The 22,363-nt window shown below is 48.2% G+C and overlaps 1 pseudogene; it reads right to left on the bottom strand.

Annotated features, from left to right (window-relative positions):
* Positions 1-1,524: 1,524 nt before the first annotated feature.
* LOC139050198 (uncharacterized) lies at positions 1,525-17,617 on the bottom strand (annotated as a pseudogene).
* Positions 17,618-22,363: the final 4,746 nt, after the last annotated feature.

Genomic DNA, 22,363 nt, shown 5'->3' with positions numbered 1-22,363 from the left:
CGTCATCTTGCGGCGGCGGGTCAGTGGTGGCGCGTGATAGGCAACCGGCATCAAAGTGTTTTCGTCCAGACTTTAGGTTACAGTGATGTCGTATTCTTGCCGTCTAAGGCTCCACCACGCCAGCCGTCTTGAAGGGACCTTTAAGTTCATTAGCCAACACAACGCGTGATGGTCGCTGACGACTTTGAATGACCTGCCATATAGGTAAGGGCAGAATTTCGCTGTAGCCCAAATGAGGGCGAGGGATTCCTTTTCGGTCGCAGAATAATTGCCTTCCGCTTTTGACAGCGACCGGCTAGCGTAGGCTATCACCCGTTCAAGTCGGTCTTAGCTTGTGACCAGGACAGCACCGAGGCCTAGGCTACTGGCGTCAGTGTGGATTTCAGTATCGGCGTCCTCGTCGAAGTGCGAAACTACCGGTGGCGACTGCATGCGTCGTTTGACTTCGTGAAATGCGTTGGCATGCTGCGTTTCCCACTTGAACTCGACATCACATTTAGTTCGATGTGTCAGCGGCTCAGCGATACGTCAAAAATGCTTGGCAAAGCACCTGTAGTAGGCTGACATGTCAAAGAATCTATGCACTGCCTTCTTGTCGATGGGCTGCTGGAACTTTGCGATGTCAGCTGTCTTCTGCGGACCGGGGCGGACTCGAGATTTCCTAATGACGTGGCCCATGAAGAGGAGCTCATTGTAAACGGAGCGACACTTTTCCGGCTTCAGCATGAGCTCTGATGACTTGATGGCCTCTAGTACTGTCGCAAGCCGCCTAAGGCGATCGTCGAAATTTCCGGCGATGACGACGACGTCCTTAAGGTGGTAGGCCACTAATCAACAAAAAAAGTTTTTTTTTAAAGGAGTTAGGGTTGATATAAGGTTTTCTTTAGAATAAGCATGGTTTCGTGAGGCTTATAGCGCGTGAAAATACAAGGACGAAACGAAGACGTGACACACACAGGTGCTGTGTGTAGCGCCTGTGTGTGTCACGTCTTCCTTTCGTCCTTGTCGTTTCATGCGCTATAAGCCTCACGATGTCATACCAACAAGCCCAAATCACTGCATTGCAGCATGGTTCATTTACCTTACCCAGCTGTTTAGCGCACAATATTGTAGTCACATCAGTCATGATAACTTACTAATGGAAGGAATAATTCAGTATAACTTGGACATTTGTGTAGCTAAATGTTGGGGTTATGCAATCAACCAGCATAAATATTATACAATAAGTATTAATGAAGTAATGTTCAAAAAACAAATAGATTGAAAAAAAATTTAATTTTTACTGAACCTCTTTGGAATATGAGCTCTTAATTCAAAAGCATTGCATCATTTTCTTTTATTCTAGTTCATTGCACAGGCATATATCTTGGAAATGAGCATATAAAATTTCAGTTCAACTTACATACCCAGAAAAAAGGTTATGAAAGTTTCCGTCATATGAGCCGGAGAAAAATCTTGTTTTGAGAAAAACGTAAACAAAGCTTTCAGACCTAGCGAAACATGTGCAGAACACCACATAGAGACCTAAAACGCACTAGGTTCATAGCTAGGTTGCTCGCGAGATGCATTAGAGTCTCCTTTAGCTCGTGTAGCTGCTCATCTTTTCTTCCTGGCCTGTTCTGTCCCGTAAGTTGACTTGCGCTGAGCATTTTGGATGTGTTGCTGATCTCTGGCAATGCAAACTTTTGTCGTGTAGTACCCTGGTTCGATGCTAGCCTTCCCGAGGACTTCCAGGGTGCTAACACTGCAGAAGGGTTGAAATCTGGGCCAGGTGGTACATAGTTGAACGAAAAAACCAGCCACAAAACACAAAGGACAAGAGGAGAGGTTCACACCACAATGACGGAACTATCAACTGAGCGTTAATAGAAGCGGCATAGTCCCAGCAAGGCCAGCAGAGCATGCGCAATCACAGCATCGCTAATCACTGAGCATGAAAAGACAAGATATCGCACCTATCGCGACCAACCTAGAAATGCAAATTCTTTTTCAAGTAAGCGCACCGATCGGTTGCACTAATGCGGCCATCACCTAATAAACTGATGTAGTGCGCTTCCAGGATTTCTCGCTCTTCTTTGCCCTTGCCCAGACCAAGAATCGTTACATTGCTGAACAAAAGGTAACAGCCACATTCATTGCTATGGCAGAAGGTAGAAGAAACGAGAGCGTGCGTCAATATCTGCTTCCCCTGCTCCTCTACATGATTAAGGTGCGGAAATTTGCTCAATCTTGAAGATGTCGGCACCAATCGACGGTTAAAGTTGCAAGGATTCCGCCGATACCAAGTTTTTAACGGTGGTTGGACATTTTCCCAGTTGTTCAAGGACTTTTCTGTGTGACCTCTGCCCGGCAGACGTTCGGCGGGCGAGCTCAGCGCGGTTCCGCACGCTCAAGCCACGATGTTTACGGATATGCAAATCACCATTGAGGGTGAGGATATATCTCCCGAAGAAGTTAGTGAAAGCGCTGGGTGGACCACGGCATTACACAAGCGAAAGCCCATCATCCAGGGCCCACTCGGGCATGGTGGCCGAGTCACCGACGCGCGACGTGGCGGGAATAAAAGCCAGGCTGCGGCGAGTGTCAAGACACGGCTAACCACTGCTTCGATCGGTATTGCCTCAACTACCGAAAGAGCATGTTCGAATCATAATCCGTCCCCGTGGAGAACTGGACATCAAGAAAATGGGCCGCTTCGGAGTTGCCCAAGCCCTCACTACCGCTGCTAGACTTACGCAGGCGGATACGGCGGAGGATATTATATGTCCGAACATGGTGCAAAACATATTGGTGACAGGCACACGATCAAAACGCAACGCCATGGCCTACGCCGATGTAAAAGCGGTACTTATTGGAAAAAGCCATCAAGCGAGAGACAGTTCTACCCACTCAGTCCCCTGCAGTAGAAACGTACATGGAGACCCCCGTAGCGGAGCCGACTACCAATGGTCTACCCAAAAAGAGGGCGCTGGTAGGTAATGCCTCAGACAAGAGCGCCAGTGTTCGTAAATTGGAAAAGAACGATAGATAAAATTGATGAATCCCTCGAAAAAGTTCAAATTATTATTCACAAACTCGCGGAGGCGGTCAGAGCTCTAGGAGTTAGGCGCGATAGTCTGAAGCGCCACGTTTCTACAACGGCTACAATTACATCGTTGGACAAAGTGAATAAAACCAACACTGAAAGGTCGGCAGCGGCTGCACTCTGCAGCATTTTACAATACAAGCTAACTGCTACGTCCCACCATGGCGGCACATCACAGGATTATTAATATTATTAATATTAATATTAATATTAATATTAATATAGGAATATTAATATTAATATTAATATCCCCTACAGTGGAACTGTAGGGGATTCCATCGTAAAAGGAATGTACGCTAACAGTTCATTCGGACCCACCCGTAAAAGCAACAGCATCCTATTACAAGAAACGCTCACGGATACGGTCACCCAACCGGGCTATAAATCGCATACCCAATATGGTGATGGGAAGAGGGGCATCAGCACATTAGTCACCAACAAATGTGCGTTCATAGGTCACAATCTGAATCTTGCATGCAATAAGGTTGAATACTCGCTCGTTGAAATCATCCCCAGTTCAATACAAGTATATTTATGCTTAACATATACGGTACACCCAAAGACCTCAGGCAAAGATTCGCGGCAATTATCAACAGGGCTACAAGCAAGGCCAAGACATTCCCACTCCTGGTGGCCGGAGACTTCAACGCTCCGCATCAAGCATGGATGTACCAACAAGCTAACCGCAAGGGCGTTGACCTATGGCAAACAACAGTCAATAATAACCTCACGCTTATAACAGATCCGGCTTTTCCGGCCAGGATCGGCAACTTCCGCTCTAGGGATACCACACCTGACCTTTTTTTCATACGGAATGTAGAATGGGCATCTTGGTCCAACCTCCAAGTGAACCTTGGCAGTTATCACAATGTCCTGGCCACCTCCGTCAACATAAGAAGCGGGGACCTCAAAGGGTTCACTATAACAGATTGGGATTACTTTCGCAAGATTAGGGAAGAGCGAGCATAAACAAATGACTCAGAGCTTAGCCTAGAGCAGGGGGCTGAACAGTTAAAGGAGGATATCAGCGCGGTGACAAAGAAAGTCCAGACTGAACTGGATGTGGACAGGAATGATAGCCGCCTCGCTCATCTTCTAGAATCTAAAACGTCACTATTGAACAGATGGAAAGGGCAGAAACTCAACCGAAGGCTCCGAAAAAAGATCGGGGAGTTCAACAAAACTATAGAAGGCCACTGCCACACCTTGAGCAGACAACAGTGGGATGAGGTCTGCAATTCCATGGATGGCCAGATGAGAGTTGGAGTTAAATGGAACCTACTCAAGCATCTGCTCGATGATACCAGTACCAAGTGAAACCAAACACAAGTGATAGCGAAGGTTCTACACCAGGCGTCACAATCGCAGACATTGCAGGCCGTACTCGGCAGCCTCGTTCGCAAGTATCTGCCACTGGGCAACTCGAGTGACGAGGACTATCCCCCCTACAAAGGCTCATCTTGCCCCGAGCTAGATAACCCCTTCAAGGTATGCGAAGTAAGGGAAGCTCTCCAGAATCTAAATTACAGGTCGGCCCCTGGTCCTGATGGCATCCCCAACCGGGCCCTCAGAAACCTGGATGACTGCTCTATAGAATGGTTGACAGTGGAGATTAATGAAATATGGGAACGAGGGATTGTCCTGGAGTCCTGGAAAATGGCCTCGGTCATCCTCATTCCAAAGCCTGGAAGACCCCCGAGTCTCCCAAACCTCAGACCCATTTCCCTCACGTCCTGCGTAGGGAAAGTAGTGGAACATGTCAAACACAATCGAATTTCCAAGCACATCGAGAAACAAGGATTGTTTCCGTACAACATGATCGGCTCTCGTCCGGCCTTGTCGACGCAAGACGTGATGAAGCTCATGAAGTGTCAAATCATTGTCAACACCACAAGAGATATAAGAGGCATCCTAAGCTTAGACCTGGAGAAGGCCTTTGACAATGTACCCCATGCTCACATTCTGACCTCCATCTCGGAGCACAATTTGGGAGACGCCTTCCACAGATACACAAGCTCGTTCCTGCGGGATCGCAAGGCCACGCTCAAAATCGGTGACCCCAAGTCCGACAATTTCAGTTTGGGACCCAGAGGCATGCCACAAGGAGCGGTAGTCTCGCCACTGCTTTTTAACATCTCGATGAAGAAACTATCGCAAAGGCTCTCCAACATAGAATGGATCAATCATACGCTCTACGCTGATGACATCACAATCTGGTGCACCGGAGGAAGCGAAGGATCTGTTGAATTAGGCATACAGGAGGCTGTAGATCAAACAGAGGTGTTCCTGGAAACTACGGGGCTTAGATGCTCCCCGAGCAAGTCTGAGCTCCTCCTCTACAAGCCAGTCAGGAGAGTTCCCAAACCTAGAGGCTGGAAATCGTTGTCTCAAATAAACATCAAACTCCACACTAAAAGTGGCTGTACCATCCCCAGAGTAGGCACCATTCGGGTCCTTGGCATGTGGATCGAATCCAATGGCAGTAACAATACGACGCTCAACAAGCTCACAGCCAAGACTGAGAACATGATCAGGTTCATCAACACAGTCTCGAATGGGCGTGGAGGCTTAAAGGAAGACAACCTCCTCAGGTTGTTCCTCCCCTTCCTCATGAGTCATATAGTTTATGTGGCAGCCATGCACAACTGGTATAACTCTGAGAAGAAACGATTAAACGCGCTCATCATAAAAAGTATAAAAAATACTAGGCATTCCGTTACGGGCGAGCACGGACCTCCTTATGCAACTAGGAGTGCACAACACATTGGACGAGATAATCGAGGCCCAGGAGTCAGCCCAACTATCCCGTTTATCCCGAGCAATCTCGCACACATGCTCTGGCGATGCCCCTCGTTACAGGGACCCAATCGCATCACGGAAGAAAAATGGAGCTCTGCCATCCAGAGCTCAAAGCTTTCACGTCAAACTTGGGCTGTCCGAGAGCCCACGATGCGGCGGTTAAGCTCGGCCTACCAGTCCACACGTGGGAGCGGCCCGCAGCTGTGACCTAGAGCAAAGCTTCTCAGGACCGTGTAATTAAAGTTCTTTTTCTGTCTCTATATCATTCCTATGGCGAGGCATGTTTGCACCGTTATCTGACCCCAGGGAGGAGCGGTGCTCACGCAGGCGGTCATTAATACATAGACCAGTTTGGCCTATGTAAACTCTTTTGCATGTGAGAGGGAACTTATACACAACCCCTGCGACACATGCCGTAAAACGGTTTTCATGCTGCGTTGTGCAAACGTGATTCCTTGCCCTGCCTCGAGAAATGCGCGAACACAGACCCGAAAGCTTGCAAGGGGCAGAAAACACAACACTTACTCCCTGCCTGCCAGCAAACTTTTTGATGTTGTGGCTCACATAATGCATATACGGCATGACTTCAAATTGTTGACTTGAGACGTCGACTTCAGTCGGGGTGTGAACCTCTCCTCTTGTCCTTTGTGTGCTGTGACTGGTTTTTTGCTAACACTGCCATTATTAACGTGTGTCAGAGCATCGTTCAAAGCACACAATGGTGTAGGCAAGGTTACATAGACCTCCTTGGGAGCCCGCTGCCATATGAGACCGTTGAAGCACTCATTTGCATTTTGTGTCTTTCCATGCAGACACTTCATCAGAAGTTCATCTTAACACAAATCACTGAACACTCTTTTCACTTTGTTAAGCACACAGTTTGGAAGCCCTTCTTTGTGCACATACTTCCTTTGGCCGACTGCTTCTACCCTTCTGTACCCACACCAGTTTTGCGGTCCAACTGCGCACAGGCCGTGTCTCGGGTGCTTGTCTGTAGAGCTGCAGTGAAACAGACTGGCTAGGGTAACTTGTGTCATTGCGGAACGGTTCCCCACATTAGCTCTTATGGCGATGCCATAATAATTTTGCAGGCGGTTCATGAGAGCATCTGTGAGCTTCCCTTTACCTCCAAGTCCACACACTGTCTTCTTGAGTTTTCTCAGGCGGCAGCCAACGTGCTTTTGGACAAGCCCAATGCATTCAACTTTCTGGACACTGCTCCTTCCCTACATGTATTTCACAGTCGCATTACTCTTAGTATCCCCGTCACCGTAGTATTACACGGACCTCAAGCTTCTGGTTGTTTCCGACCTTACAAATATTCGGTATAGACCAACCGTCTACATAGTGCCGGCAGTTCCTTAATGAATTTCTTGGCAGGAAGTGCGATTTGTCTTCCATTCCTGGTACTCAGCACATTCTAGGTTCAACTTGCTTTTTGATTGGCAAGACTTGCATGAGCTAGAAAGGGCCTTAACATCAATAACATTTCTTGTGCCGATAGAAATCACTGATACGCAGAATCGTTCAAAGAGGAATGTCCACACTTTTACCGTGTTTCATCACCTGAAACACCACACGTGGCACTCCCCACAACACTACGAACTTAAGCAGCAGCATCAATCATTTATTTGGACGCCACTTCGGCAGCCGCAGCAGAAAGCTGAGACGACATATTGTCGGAGGCGGAGTGACGTGGAGGGGAAGGCATGTTCATCACTTTATAAAATGTTTCCGAAGCTGCGCGCCCTTTTGCTAGCTGGCGCATCACGTAAACGAGACACACGTTTTTCTCCTTGCCATGCGCCACTCTTTTCAATGTATCGAATACAAGCTCGAACCCACGATCGGTACACACGACTGCGCAAGTTGGGCATATCCCTCGTTTCGAGCGTTCCTCGAGCTTCAGTGACGTCTTCAAGCATTCACTACATGCTAGCGATGAAAACACATCAGAAAGGATAGAAATGTCCGCTACCCTGTTTCCTTGGAGCATAGAGTCCTCTAGCGGAGCTTCGTAGGCTTTCGCGATGTTCCCAAGCTTCTTGGCAGTCGCGGAAACATTGGCGTCTACTGTGTTTGAAGACAGTAGACAACTTCAGCGTGTGTTGATTCTCAGCAAACTTGCGCTTCCTTGTTTAGTGGTATAGAAACATACTGCCGTAGTTGCACTAGCACTTGGTAAATTCGCCAAACTGAGCCTGAAGCAGCCACTAAGGTAAACATAACAACAGATATTCTACGAGCAATGCGACGAGCATGATGGCTGGATGGAAGGTAGGAGAGTCCCCGGCCCCTTTGAATCGGTGTGATGGCAGTTGCTATTATGCTCAGCTTTTTATTTTTGTTTAACTGTGTTGTAAGTTATTAAAACTCGCCATTTTCTTTAAATACGTCTTCCTACACTTTTAACCTTATGTCACCGCTCTGCTTTTGAGCCACCAATCCTCCAATCGCTTTTTGCTAATTTACACCGCATATTTACTTACATGACTATTGTTATCTCTGAACCGTAGGGCCTCAGGAAGCGTGACTGCGCCCGCATCGACACCGGATGGATACCATCACATTTTAGTATCAGGTGTTCTATTGTTTCTACAGATTTACCACACACAGTACATGTGTCTTCTTCGTTTAATTTCGTTTTATAGCTCCGCATTCTAAGACATCCTGACCTATCTTCAATGAGTAGGGCACTGCCTCTTGAGTTATCATTAAACGCTTCCTTCCTGATCTGCTGTTTCCAGTATCGATATAGTTCCACACTGTGCTTCTTTTCCATTGAATTTATCCAATTTTCACCTTACGCTTTTTTAACCTGTCGTTTAATGCTCTGTCTTTCTCCGTCTTCGTGTCTGGCATACTTACTGGTTAGCTTCCTAGTTCTTTTCCGCCATTCTCAGTCGACGCTCTTTCTGTATAGGTATTTAAATACCTTAGCTGCCCACCTGTTATCGTTCAATTTCCTAAGGCGTTTTTCGTATAGGATTTTACTCTGAGCTTCTCGTGCTTCGAACGATGCCCAGCTAATATCCCCCTGTACTCCTTCGTTTGTGGTTTTTCCGTGGGCACCTAGTGCTAATCTTCCAACAGCTCTCTGATTTATTTCAAGTCTCGACTGAACTGCCCTAAGCACAGGACCGCATTCCCGAAATAAGCCCACGCACCATTACTCCCTTCCAAATACCTCTCAGTACCTCATACCTGTTGTACCCCCGCAATGCCCTGTTTCATTATCCCGGCATCTCTTCGCCCTTTTGCTATGAGGAACTGTTCGTGCTTTTCCGTGTACATTTTCCCTTTGTTTATCCATACCCCGAGATATTTCGATTCGGCCACTTGGGGTATTTCATGGCCTTGTATTGTAAGCTCCTGATCAGTTGTATCGTTGAAAAACATTCCACTGGACTTAGCATGAGACGAGTGTCCCTCACCCCTCACCTTGTGGTCGTTTCTAGAGTTAAAAATGATTACGAACACAAAACTGTTTTACGACATCAATTAAGCTTTCAGTCATAATAAAATTTAGAAAGTATTTTGAGTAATCATAGTATAGACGAAAAAACAATTACTTTCTGATCCCATGCAATAAGGTTTGCGAATACGAGCGCGTTGTATGAAAAACGTACTGTAACTCCGGAACTAATGATGATAGGAGAATAGTTTTTTGTTGCTGCATATTTTTGAATGTTTGGGCATACAGAAACCACCAAAACCAAAAAATCGATCTCGTGCACACACACAAAAAAATACTTTTTAGTGGCCTACCACCTTCAGTAAACAAGACAGGTCTGCCCCTTCAATTTTGCTAAAACCGTGTCCATCACGCGCTGGACTGTTGCAGGCGGCGAGCACATTCATAGCCTTGAACTCTAGAGGCCGTCTGGCGTGACGAACGCGGTCTTTTCACGATCTTTCTCGTCGACTTCTATTTGCCAGTTGCCAGACTTGAGGTCCATCGACGAGAAGTCTTTAGCGTTGCAGAGCCGATCCAATGAGTCGTCTATCCGTGAGAGGGGTATACGTCCTTCTTCGTGATCTTGTTCAGTCGACGATAATCGACGCAGAAACGTAGGGTTCCGTCCTTTTTCTTCACCAAGACTACAGGAGATGCCCACGGGTTTTTCGACGGCTGGATGATGTCGCCGTGCCGCAGTTTGATCGTCGACTTGTTGCCTAATAGCTTCATGTTCTCGCGTCAAAACTCGATAAGGGCTCTGGCGGAGTGGTCAAGCGCACTATTCGGTTAGTATGCGATGCTTTGCGACTGGTGTTCGTCGAATCCTCGATGACGTCGAAAAGCAATGTTTGTATTGCCGGAGCCGACTTCGGAGTTATTGCTTAATCACGGGGACACTTAGATTTATGTCGAAGTCTGGTTCGGGATCTATGGTCCTCGGGGTTGATGCGTCAGAATCAGATAGGACAAACGCATTGCTGGTTTCCACAATTTCCTCAGTGTACGCGGTCGTCGGGCCCTTGTTGATGTGCTTGAACTCCTGGCTGAAGTTTATCACCATCACTTTCGCTTTCCCTCTGTGCAGAAGAGCGATCCCTCTCGCGACGCAAATTTGGTGGTTGAGCAATAGACGTTGGTCGCCCTCGATGACGCCTTCTATGTCAAGAATCAAGAAGTCTTTATTGAGTAACACAAACAAAATGTATACACAGATATTTGGACCGATAGCCAATGAGGCTAGTAAGCGGTCCAATACAAAATAACATATAGGACTGCAATCACAAACACATTGAAGAAAAACTAACTTTGTAGCCTTGCTTCCATTCCAAAAAATGTTTCTTGCATGTCAGTTTAAAATTCCTAGCTTGCTTTACTTCAATTGGCAACGAGTTCCAAATTTTCGCTCCTGTAAATTTTATTCGTCTTTCTCCGTACGCATTATGGCAAATAGGAAGGTTAAAATTGCCATTGCTGGCTTGTCTAGTGTTGCGGACGGGAATACTGAATGCACCAAGAGGTAAGGGGTAGTTGGTATTTATAATATTATTAACCATAAGAGCTATTTTGTAATCGCGTAAGGTTGTGAATGACATGATTTGCATTGCGTCAAAAATGTTATTGTTAGAACTATTCGAAGAAGGTAATCCCATGGTTTTCAAGGCACGTTTTTGTAGTCTTAGCAATGGTGTTAAATACGTTTTGTATGTGATTCCCCATGATTCACTGCAATAACTGAGATGACTGTGACATAATGAAAAATACAGTGATCTAAGAATAGCAGGTGGAAAGTGCCGCCGTGCCTTAGACAAGGTAAAACAACCGTACGCAACCTTTTTACACACACTGTGCACCTGTTCCTTCCAAGACAAGTGGCAGTCGAACATGACCCCTAAATATTTAAAAGAAGACACACTATCAATAACATTGTTGTCAACACATATAGAAAAATCACTTAATTCAATACACTTTTGTTTTGAACGAAAAATAACATATTTAGTTTTTTCAGTGTTTAAAGTTAGATGATTATTACGAAACCAGGTCGAGATACGTTGGAGTTCATTGTTAATAGGATTTTCTATTGATTCAAGTGAGTTGCCAGTAAAGATAAGTGCAGTGTCATCCGCATACATCAAAATTTGAGAACACTGTATTGCATTGGGGAGGTCATTAATAAAGAGCGAAAATAAAAGCGGTCCCAGAACTGACCCCTGGGGTACACCACACGTAACAGTTTGGTATGCAGACTTGAACTGTTTGAGGACAACTTGCTGCTGTCGTGAAGAAAGATAACTTTTAAAGAATTCAAGGGCCCCGCTACGCACACCATATGCTTCCAGTTTCATTAAAAGAATGGAGTGTGAAACTGTGTCGAAAGCTTTTTTGATGTCTATAAATACGCTTACAGCAACATTATGGTTATGAAGAGCAGATAGGATAAGCTGTGATAGAGTAACTACAGCCGTGGACGTGGACCTGCTAGAAACAAATCCGTGTTGCTGAGGACAAATAATATGATTAACATCAAGAAAGGTTTTCAGTTGGAAAGCAATTAATTTTTCAAAAATGGTATTGACGACACTCAGCACAGATATTGGCCTGTAACTAGACGGGTTGTTAGGGTCACCAGTTTTAAATATCGGAACAACTTTTGCAACTTTTAAAGTATCGGGGTATAAGCTAGAGTGTATCGCATGATTGAATATTCTGCACAAAGGAACACAAAACAAATCAATGTTGTCCTTGATTACCTTAGCCATTATGCCGTCTGGCCCGGCCGCTTTATTCGTGGGCATGTTCGCCACAACACTTGCAACTTCATCGCTAGTAATGTTCGAGAAACTGAATTCATTATTAATACATCGAGGTATGTCGGATTAATACATCGAGGTATGTCGGAGGTATGTTGGTGTCTTAGGGTGTTTTGATGCCAACGGCAATAACAATGCTGGAGCGAGGCGGGATGCTCACTTGATCTTTGAGCACGCTGAAGACGTGGTGACTGCGACAGCCCTCCGGCGTTTTCGCTTGATCTTCCGACAGCGTTATCGACTTCGATTTCAGGTCGATGATTGCGCCATGTCAGTTCAGGAAGTTCATGCCGAGAATGATGTCTCGTGAACACTGTTGGAGGATAACAAAGTTGGCAGGGTAGGTCCGGTCATGAACTGTAATATTTGCGGTGCAAGCAGATCCCAGTCGGCGTAATAAGGTCTCGTCCAGCGGTCCGAATTTGGGGGCCTTCCCACACAGCCTTAACTTTCTTCAACTTGGCGGCGAAGGGTCCACTCATAACGGAGTAGTCCGGTCCCATGTCTGCTAATGCGGTGACTGCGTGGCCGTCAAGCAACGCGTCGAGGTCGGTGGCTCTTTGTTTTGCGTTACAGTTAAGTCTTAGTGTCAGATCACGGCTGCGTAGCGTTGACGTGTGCACGGGCTCGGGCCAGCCCGAAAGCCCGGACCCGGCCCGGCCCCCGGGCCGGACTCGGGCCATTTGGAGATTCTCTCACTCGGGTTTGGGCCGAGCCTGGGCCAGGCTTTCTATGTCTCGGACGGACCGGTCGGGCTCCCCGATCTCGACTGCGTACCTTATGCGAAAGTATGCTTGTCGTCTCGCATGTAGGTCGAGCAGGAAGTACAATGTATTTATTCATCAAAAATGGAGTCTACATCGACGGGAGGAAAGTACAAACGCTAACAAAAGGCAAACGAAAGCTAGCGGAGGCTCGGAAAGCGTTTTAGGTTCTACCAAGTACCGACGCTTTGGAAAAGCCGCCACTTGCAGGCACCTCACAGTAAAAAGGCTGAGAAGGGAAACGTTTGGAAAGTGAAGATAAGTCTGTGTACGGCGCACGTGGGGTCGCCTTTGCCACAAATATAAATTAGCCAAGCGGCAGCGTATAGGGGGCTTTTCCAATGTGCAGTGGTATTGCTTGAAGGCTGGCCGTTGACCGAAGTCGACAGGAAGCAGACGTCGTCACTGTCCGTGCTAGAAAGGTCACTGTTTTCTCTCAGCAGCCCCTTAAACGGGTGAACTTCTTCAACTCGCCGTTGCCGGCACCCAAAAAAGGGGACCATCGGGTGTTTTGTGGCATTCTCAGCACGAGGTTTCACAAAGCTCCGAAGACGCACACCCGGAAGCGCTTGCCTTAACCCTTCATCAATGAACAGCTTCTTGTTTTTGCACAATAACTTAGGATAACAATTGTGTGTGCCCGCTGCATCTGTATATATTCAAGATTTTGTCATATGGAATGCAAGAGTTCAACATTATAAGATCATTCAAATAAACTGATTTTCCTGATATTGTTTCTTTTTGTGTCGGCGTCGCTTTATTGCAGGTCGGGTCGGGCCCGGGCAGGGCCTTAACCTGGCCTAAGGCCGAGCCAGGCTGTGCCGAGCGAACTCAGGCTTCTTTAGCGTCGGGCTGGGCCGCCTGTGGTAGTGTAGGGCCTGGGCCGGGCGCGGGCTGAAAATTGCGGCCCGTGCACAGCTCTAGCCAGTACGTCGCGTCGTCAAGTCCTTGGTTGGTGCATTCTTTGCTTCCAGGCTTCGTCGGGATGGCGGCGTGTAGTTGTTATTTCGTCTAGATAGTGCCTTCGGCATCTTCGTCGGCGGCGGAGGATCTTCGTCATTTCGAGAAAGAGCAACCGCACATCGATGGGTTGCTGCTTTTAGTTTTACGGATATGGGCTGACGGACTGGCAACGGGTTGGGCCACTGGACGGTCGGCGCTGCGGCGACAGGTAGCTGCCTGGTGATGGTGAACGGGTTAGTGGTCGAGAGCTCCACTTAGTGGTGGCCAGGTAATCGCCGATGTCACATGTGCGTTCACCTTGCTGAGGGCGCGATGCGTTGACGGCGAACCCTCGCAGTCCCATGTCGCGGTAAGGACATCGTCGGTAGATGTGGCCTGCTTCCGCGCGCAATGGTAGCAGAACGGGCGGTGGTCGGGAGCGCGCCAAATATCCGTCTTCCTCGCATAGCTGCGCTGGGCCACGGGTGGGCTTGCTGGCGGCGGCGGCGGTGGACGACTGAATTGCGGCGTTGCAGGGCCCTGCCACCGTCGCGGAGGGGGACCTTGATGGCGGGCGACGGTGGCGTAGGTCATTGTTTCCGGCTGGGGCTGCGCCAGTTGTGGTTGTACCTCAGGAACTCCAAGCGATGCTGAATGTCTTCTTTGACGATTTCGGCGACTGAAGCCACTTGAGGCTACGACCTTGGGTACAACTTCTGCAGCTCTTCCCGTAGTTTGTAAAATTCGTGTGGCGGTTGAATTGCTGGTGCCGCCTTTCGAGTCTCTTCTCGATGCTGGTGGCCTGGCGAAGAAACTCGTCAACCTTCTTCGGTGGGCTTCGTATTACTCCGGCGAAAAGTTCCTCCTTCACACCACGCATGAGTAGGCGGACTTTCTTCTTTTCAGACATTTCTGGGTTGGCGTGGTGGAATATAAATACTTTGTTTAGCGCAATACAACGGACACAAGAAAGGCGACCAGGACAAGGCGCTACTGTCAACTATACTGTTGACGTGGCGCTACTGTTGTCCTGTCGCCTTTCTTGTGTCCGTTGTCATTGCGCTAAACAAAGTATTGACGTCATTGAGGTGGCTTCTCATTTCTCGAACCAGGTCCTGGCGGCGTCTTCCGATACAAAAAAGACATGTCGCAGTTTGTTAGCGCTGTTCCAGTTGTTAAATGCAGTGACCCTCTCATACGTCTCAAGCCAGCTTTCTGGGTCCTCGAATGTTGAACCGCGGAATGTCGGTGCAGTGGCGTAGCTAGGTCGTCTGGCACCCGAGGCCCACAGGTCTTCTGTCACCCCCCCCCCCTCCCGAGTGTACTCGAGGAAGGCGAGGATATCGACAATTTCCGGGTTTCAGCACGAGTACAGCCGCCTTGGACACCGCGCACGTCCCCCGGGTCCCCCTCTCCTTCGCTTTCTTTCCCAGAGATCGCGAATGCAGCAGGCATTGGCGGCGAGGAGTTACGGAGTCGCCATCTATCGGAAGCGCCTCGCTGGCGTGGTATGAGGGATCACGTGGCGCGCTCCTCATAGGTTTTGCTGTCAGCGCTCACTGAAAACAACACGCGCAAGCTCGCCCGGACATTTCTGTAAGTACTTTCGAAACAAGAGAAGTTTTCTACAGTCTAAATAATAATCTTGGGCAAACTGAAAGCACAGAATCGTTTACAGACGCTATCTCTTTACCGAATACGTACAGTGAACGCCACTGTGCGCGGTCGCCGCGATTTAGTCTCCCGAACCGGCTTCTTGCGTGAAAGGTAGGCAAACGCCGAGACCAAACTATGTGAAATATGGTCTTATAGTGTTTATATATCTAAATGGAGCGTAATAGAATGAAGCCTCAATGCAGCGATCGCACAGCTTCGCAGCGACCGACTGCGCGCGTCTGCATGCTTGTCCGCGCACTGTTTCGCTTTCGCCGTGTGCGCGTTTTCGCACCGTGCCATGAGCTTTATGCTGCAGAATATGAGCATTTGACAGTATACAAGCAACCAATGTTGCGTGGGCGCTATCAGAGCTGTTCAAAAATAATTTCATTGTAGAGACTTCGACGCCTACGGGGACTGGGATGTGCCGGACGTCGCGACGATTCAATCTTCTTTTTTTTCTAAATTCCTGGACGTTTCAATATTATTCCTCGAGCAGCGTCGCAATATATGTTTATCGGTGTTTTCGGCATGCCATTTCCCGCTGCTTCTTTTTCTGTAATCCAGCGCCTTAATTCATAACACAAACAAGACCATATGCCATGCGTTTTTTTTGTGCTTCTTATCACTCCTTATCCACTCCAGTGAACTTGCCAGTATATATAGCATCGACATGTTCATAGACCAAACCATCATGACATTAGTCGGGCAGCGGACTCGGGCGAGCGTCTCAGTGCGCATTTTTCGAACATTGCAGACCCGGCGCCGAAGCAGAAATCTTCCTCGCGTCTGTGCTTGCTGCATACCCGAGTTTTAGCCGATGACTGTTTGCCGGTTTTATGTTTCGCGAGCCAAGCTTCACGCAGCTTCTTGTCCTGCGGTGACGTATGAATAAGGCTGACACCGCGCTCCGTTGCGTACGTCCGGCACTGCGACACCGAGCAGCAGCCTACCATGTTGCGAACCTTCAAATGCAACCACTACCTATTCTATAGTGCTTTCAATCGTTGTAAATGAGACACTCGAAGCGGGAAAATCCCACCAATAAATGAGGACCGCAGCGTACGAGGGAACTTAAACTTTCCTTTTCAGTTCGCTTCGGCGCTCCCGAAGCAACCGACGTGGCCGCTATGTCCACGTGATCCCTAATAGCACGCCACGCCGACGGTACCGCCAGCTTTTCCAGTGGTGGAGCTATACCATAGTGGAGCTCGAAGCCCATACACGCTGTTTTTTTTTTCTGCGCCAAATAACACAGTGTGCTGCACTGATAACTTGTGATAAGTGCATGTGCACATCTTCTGTCAGACTGTAAGGCTTGGCAACCAATCCAAATGCGACATCGTGGCAAATACGGCTCACGTCACAAGTAAAAAAAATTATAGTTTTAATTACCAATTTTAGCGGCAATATTGTAATTTGCAAAATTGAAGGCCGACATTCATATCTTGCCCAACAACAACTTCACAAGAATCGTCGTAGGTACTATGGCCCGCACTATTTTGGCTGTGGGCAGCCCTGAACGAAAACGAAAATTAAATTATGTCTCAGTGACGCTGATCTCCCCACCATATTAGAAAAACGGAAAACGCCACCTGCCTCCCTGCTGCGCGGGCGCCAATGTTATGACAATTACGACTTCTTTTTATTGTGATCAATAAAGCCTTGTTTTTATTTGCTGCTATACGGACAAAGATGATTATCCTAGCTGCGGTACCACCAAAAGATTGGGACCAGAATAGAGCACGCTTCGCATCGATTCCTGGCGTCACCATAAAAAAAAAGGACCTCGATGAAGCCCGTGCCAGCGAAACCTGTTGGTCTGCACTCGCAATGGAGAGGGTTGAGGGATCAACCTCACTGGTGCACTATTTCATATTTCTTTCGCTACTGCCATACTAGGCACCACCCGCAGTGCCAATGTACTGTAGCACATTGGTAAGTTGTAGCACAGGTAAGTTGTAGCACCCAAAACGATTTTGTTTAAGAAGTTTTTATTGAGTTAATAATATGACTTTGAATCCTCAATTCTGGAATTGAAGTACTTCCTCTATAAGCACTTATTAGGGGAATATTAAGGATATGGTTATTACTTACCTGCCATATTTTCCACGCTACCGAGTTCCTAGTAATCACAGGCACATAACTTCATAGAATATCCGGAAATATCCTTACAAAATTCACGTTTTTTTAAAATTCTGTGCAGCTGAAACAGACACCGTACTTGACATGAAGTCACACAATTACAACAGTTTTCTGAAACTTTTGAGGGTAAGAAGGAAAGCGTGAAACATAACGGCAGGTTTCGCAGCGACTTCTCGGAGCGAGTGGGAGAGGGGAAGTAAAAGCGAGCTGAACATGGCGGCGCCCACGACTATATACAGCCTGTCGAGTCATACGCCGCCAAACTCTTCAGCCGCACCGAGTCTGACGACGATCCAGAGATTCCCATTCGCGACTTTTGACGGCCGCACTTATGCAACGTCGCTCTCAACGACCGCTTCGCCGTAAACGAGAGCGCCGGGCGCGCTCATTGAACGCCCTCTTACTGCTGTCTGTTCCCCTTCGCTGCGCGTTCTGAAAGGAAGAGGGACCCGAGAGCAGTGGCGTAGCAACAGGGGGGGCCGGGGGGCCGTGGGCCCCGGGTGCAGGGGCCAGAGGGAGGGGGGGGGAGGTGTCATACGCCTGAAGACACCCCTTTTTCCGCCGGCTTGACTGGGCGCAAATGGCAAATAATGCTCCGGTATCCAGTAGCCCGAGCTCATGTACCCGATGCGTTGCGCCGCAGAATTGTCGGCTGCAGCTCTATCAACACTCCATGAAATAATTGCACGAGTGTGCGGGCTAAGAAATTTAATTCCCAAAATGGTCGCTAAACTATTCGCCTTAGTGGAATCTTTCATGTGGGGTGTGCCGTGCGTTTATGCTGGGAGCAGGAGTCGCTAAACATACAGTAAGGCGTTGAGGCTCTTGGGCAGTGGCGTAGCTAGGTCGTCTGGTACCCGGGGCCCATAGGTCTTTTGTCACCCCCCCCCCCCCTTATGTAGTCGAGGAAGGCGAGGATATCGACAGTTTCCGGGTTGCAGCACCAGTACAGACGCCTTGGATACCGCGCACGTTCCCCGGGTCACCCACTCCTTCGCCTTCTCTCCCAGAGATCGCGAATGCAGCAAATATACACGCTGTTTTTCTTGCGCCAAATAACACAGGGTGCTGCACTGATAACGTGTGATAAGCCCATGTGCACATCTTTTGTCAGACTGTAAGGCTTGGCAGCCAATGCAAATGCGGCATCGTGGAAAATATGGCTCACGTGACAAATAACAAAATATATCTTTATAATAAAGTTTTAATTACCAATTTTAGCGGCAATATTGCATTTGCAAAACTGAAGCCCGACATTCATATCTTGCCCAACAACAACTCCACAAAAATCGTCGTAGGCAGTATGGCACGCAGTATTTTGTCTGTGGGCAGCCCTGAACGAAAACGAAAATTAAATTGTTTGTCAGTGACGCTGATCTCCCCACCCTATTAGAAAACGCTACCTGCCTCCCCGCTGGGCGGGCGCCAATGCTACGACAATTACGAGTTCTCTTCATTCTGATCAATAAAGCCTTGTTTTGATTTGCTGCCATACGGACAAACGTGATTATCCGAGCTGCGGTACCACCGCAAGATTGGGAACAGAATAGAGCACGCTTCGCGTCGATTCTTGGCGTCACCATAAAGAAAGAAAGAAAAGGCCGCGATGAAGCCCGTGCCAGTGAAAGCTTGCACTAATGTCGGTCTGCACTCGCAATGGAGAGGATTAAGGGATCAACGTCACTGGTCCACTATTTCATATTTCTTTCGCTGCTGCCATATACTGGGCGCCGCCCGCAGTGCCAAAGTACTGTAGATTGTAGCACCCAAAAACATTTTGTTTAAGAAGTTTTTGTTGAGGTAATAATATGACTTTGAGTTCTCAATTCTCGAATTGAAGTGCTTCCTCTATAAGTACTAATTACGGGATTATTAAGGATATGGTTATTACTTATCTGCCATATTTTTCGCGCTACCGAGAAAACCTTTCAGCGCTACCGAGGTGAAAGGTTTTCCAGAAAAAATGAGTGAACATCTGTACAATTATGGTTTTCAGCCCTCCGAATTCGAATATCGTATCGAAATTGAGCGAAAGAAAACGCAAATATATTTTATTTCGACGAAAAGTGCAGCAGCGGACACGCCCAGCTCGCGCGTCTCGTTTCCGCCTGTGATTGGTCGGTGCGCCTCTTGACGTCAGCTCTTGTAACCGACCGCTGCCGCTACACATGAAGCGTGGTGCCAGGTAGTTTGGTGCTGTTTTTCTGAGACGGTAATGGAAATTTTAGAGAGACTGCGTTCTTCTGAGGAGTTCGGCGTTGCTCCCTACATGTACGAGCCGATTGCGAAGAGCCGGCCTCTCGAAGAAGCAAACAATGCTGGTGCGAGCAGTGCTTTCGACGCGAACGAAAGCAAAGTCTTGGGATCTCGTCATGTTGGAAATGCTCTTTTGTGAGTATGTTTTTTTTCAAAGCGATCTAGTGGTCTCGCCGATCTTTCGCCGATCTAGTGAGCTCGTTTCCGGTCAAACAACTGTAGTGTTGTGTTCCTGCATGCCTCCTCGTGGAACGTAAGCGGGGATGCGATCGTCGGCATTTGTGCGCTGTCCAAAGCTGTCGGCAATCTACAAAGACGGTTTAAACGCGTCAAAAGCTTCCCGGTTCATGCAGTACGTGTAGTGACCTTCATCTGTTGACTACCACTCACGTTGACTACCACTGACGTCGATTACCACGCACGTTGACTACCCCGCACGTTGACTACCACTCTACATACACGCAGACGCACCAACAAAGGAATGCAGGGTCGATCGAAGCAGATTACGATGGCACGCACGCAGAAACAAGCGCGGTCAGGCACGGTCGCGGACTCTGCGAAGGAACGAAACACTAGAGTTGACGTCACAACATCGCGGTTTCCGGTCTCCGCTCCGCTCGCTCACTCAACGGGGGGCGGAGCTACAGCGCGATTTCAACCGACGATTACGTCGCTCGTAATTGAAAAAAATACCCCAAATTTCACCTACATGGTTTATAAGGTTCCCGCATCCGTATATTAGCGTCTTATTGAATTCGACAGACTCTTCAGCTTCCATTTAACTTCAGAGAATTTCGGTCGAGAAATATCCTTACAAAATTCACCTTTTTTAAAAGTCTGTGCAGCTGATACAGACACTGTACTTTTGACATTAAGTCGAACAACAACAACATTTTTCTGAAACTTTGGAGAGTAAGAAGGAAAGCGTGAAAATAACGGCAGGTTTCGCAGCGGCTTCTCGGAGCGAGCGGGAGAGGGGAAGTAAAAGCGAGCCGGACATCGCGGCGGGCCCGCGACTCTACAGCCTGTCGAGTCATACGCCGCCTAACTCTTCGTCCGAACCGAGTCTGAAGACGATCCAGAGAATCCCATTCGCGACTTTTGACGGCCCCAGTTACGCAACGTCGCTCTCAACGAACGCTTCGCCGTAAACGCGAGCGCCGGGCGCGCTGGTTGAACGCCCTCTTGCTGCTGTCCTTGTTCGTCTTCGCTGCGCGTTCTGAACGGAAGTGGGACCCAACGCCTTACAACGCCTCACTGTATGTTTAGCGACTCCTGCTCCCAGCATGAACGCACATCATGAGCGCACCCCACATGAAACGTTCCGCTAAGGCGAGTAGTTTAGCGACCATTTCGCGAAATACATTTTTTTAGCCCGCACATTCGTGCAATTATTTCGTGGGGTGTTGATAGAGCTGCAGCCGACAATTCTGCGGCGCAACGCATCGGGTGCATGAGCTCGGGCTACTGGATACCGGAGCATTCTTTGCAATTTGCACCCAGTCAAGCCGGCGGAAAGAGGGGTGTCTTCAGGCGTATAAGACACCCACCCCCCGACCCCCCAACTGGTCCCTTGCACCCGGGGCTTACGCCCCCCCCCCCCTGTTGCTAAGCCACTGGCTACTCGAACAGAAAGTTGCGGGCGCCATCGCGTCCAGTTCACGTCGAACGATTCGCACCACGTCCTCTGATGGCGACGGATGGTGCAGTGCCGGTTGATCTTCACACGTCGACGTTATGGTAGCATTGGGAAGTCTGGCGAATGGCTGCAAGACGCGTCGGATTTTGGCCTGCTCGAATTGTCGGCACTCTTTAATGATAGCATCGAACGTAGAGCAGCTGTTTCACATGAGCAGATTACACGCGTCGTAAGCAATGACCTTAAGCACGCGCCTGACCTTCTCATCGTCTGTCATGTCGTGATCGGCTTTACGACAAAGTGCGCGCACGTCCTGGATGTACGAGACATAGGACACCGTGGGGGATTGGGCACGGGAGGCCAGTTCCTGCAGTTCCTAGAAAATACCCTTTGCGTTGATTTGGAAGCGTTGAGGAACGGGGCGATGATATCAACAAGGCACTGAGGCAAGGGTGCCCTTTATCTACACTGCTGTTTATGATGTAGTACATGGTGAGGACGGAGAGGGCGCTAGAAAGAATTTCAGCTTTAATCACTCATACAAACAGGTGGGTACAGTAGTAGAGCAGCAGCTTCCAGGTTTATTTTATGCGGACGACATTGTGTTGGTAGCTAACAAGCAAATTGATTTACAACGTCTGGCTATAATATCCGTAGACAGCAAGGTGAGATTTTAGGCTAGAAATTGACCGTTATGAAATCAGGCGTTATGGTTTTCAATGCAAGCAGTGAACAGACAGTGGCAATACAGGGCCAGTAATTACCTCAAGTGAAGGAATATAGATATCTTAGTGTATGGATGAACGAAGG

This window comes from Dermacentor albipictus, chromosome 9, assembly GCF_038994185.2.
Source record: "Dermacentor albipictus isolate Rhodes 1998 colony chromosome 9, USDA_Dalb.pri_finalv2, whole genome shotgun sequence".
Classification (NCBI taxonomy): domain Eukaryota; kingdom Metazoa; phylum Arthropoda; class Arachnida; order Ixodida; family Ixodidae; genus Dermacentor; species Dermacentor albipictus.
Note: the sequence above shows the minus strand (reverse complement) of the source record. Positions and strands in the feature narration are given on the sequence as shown.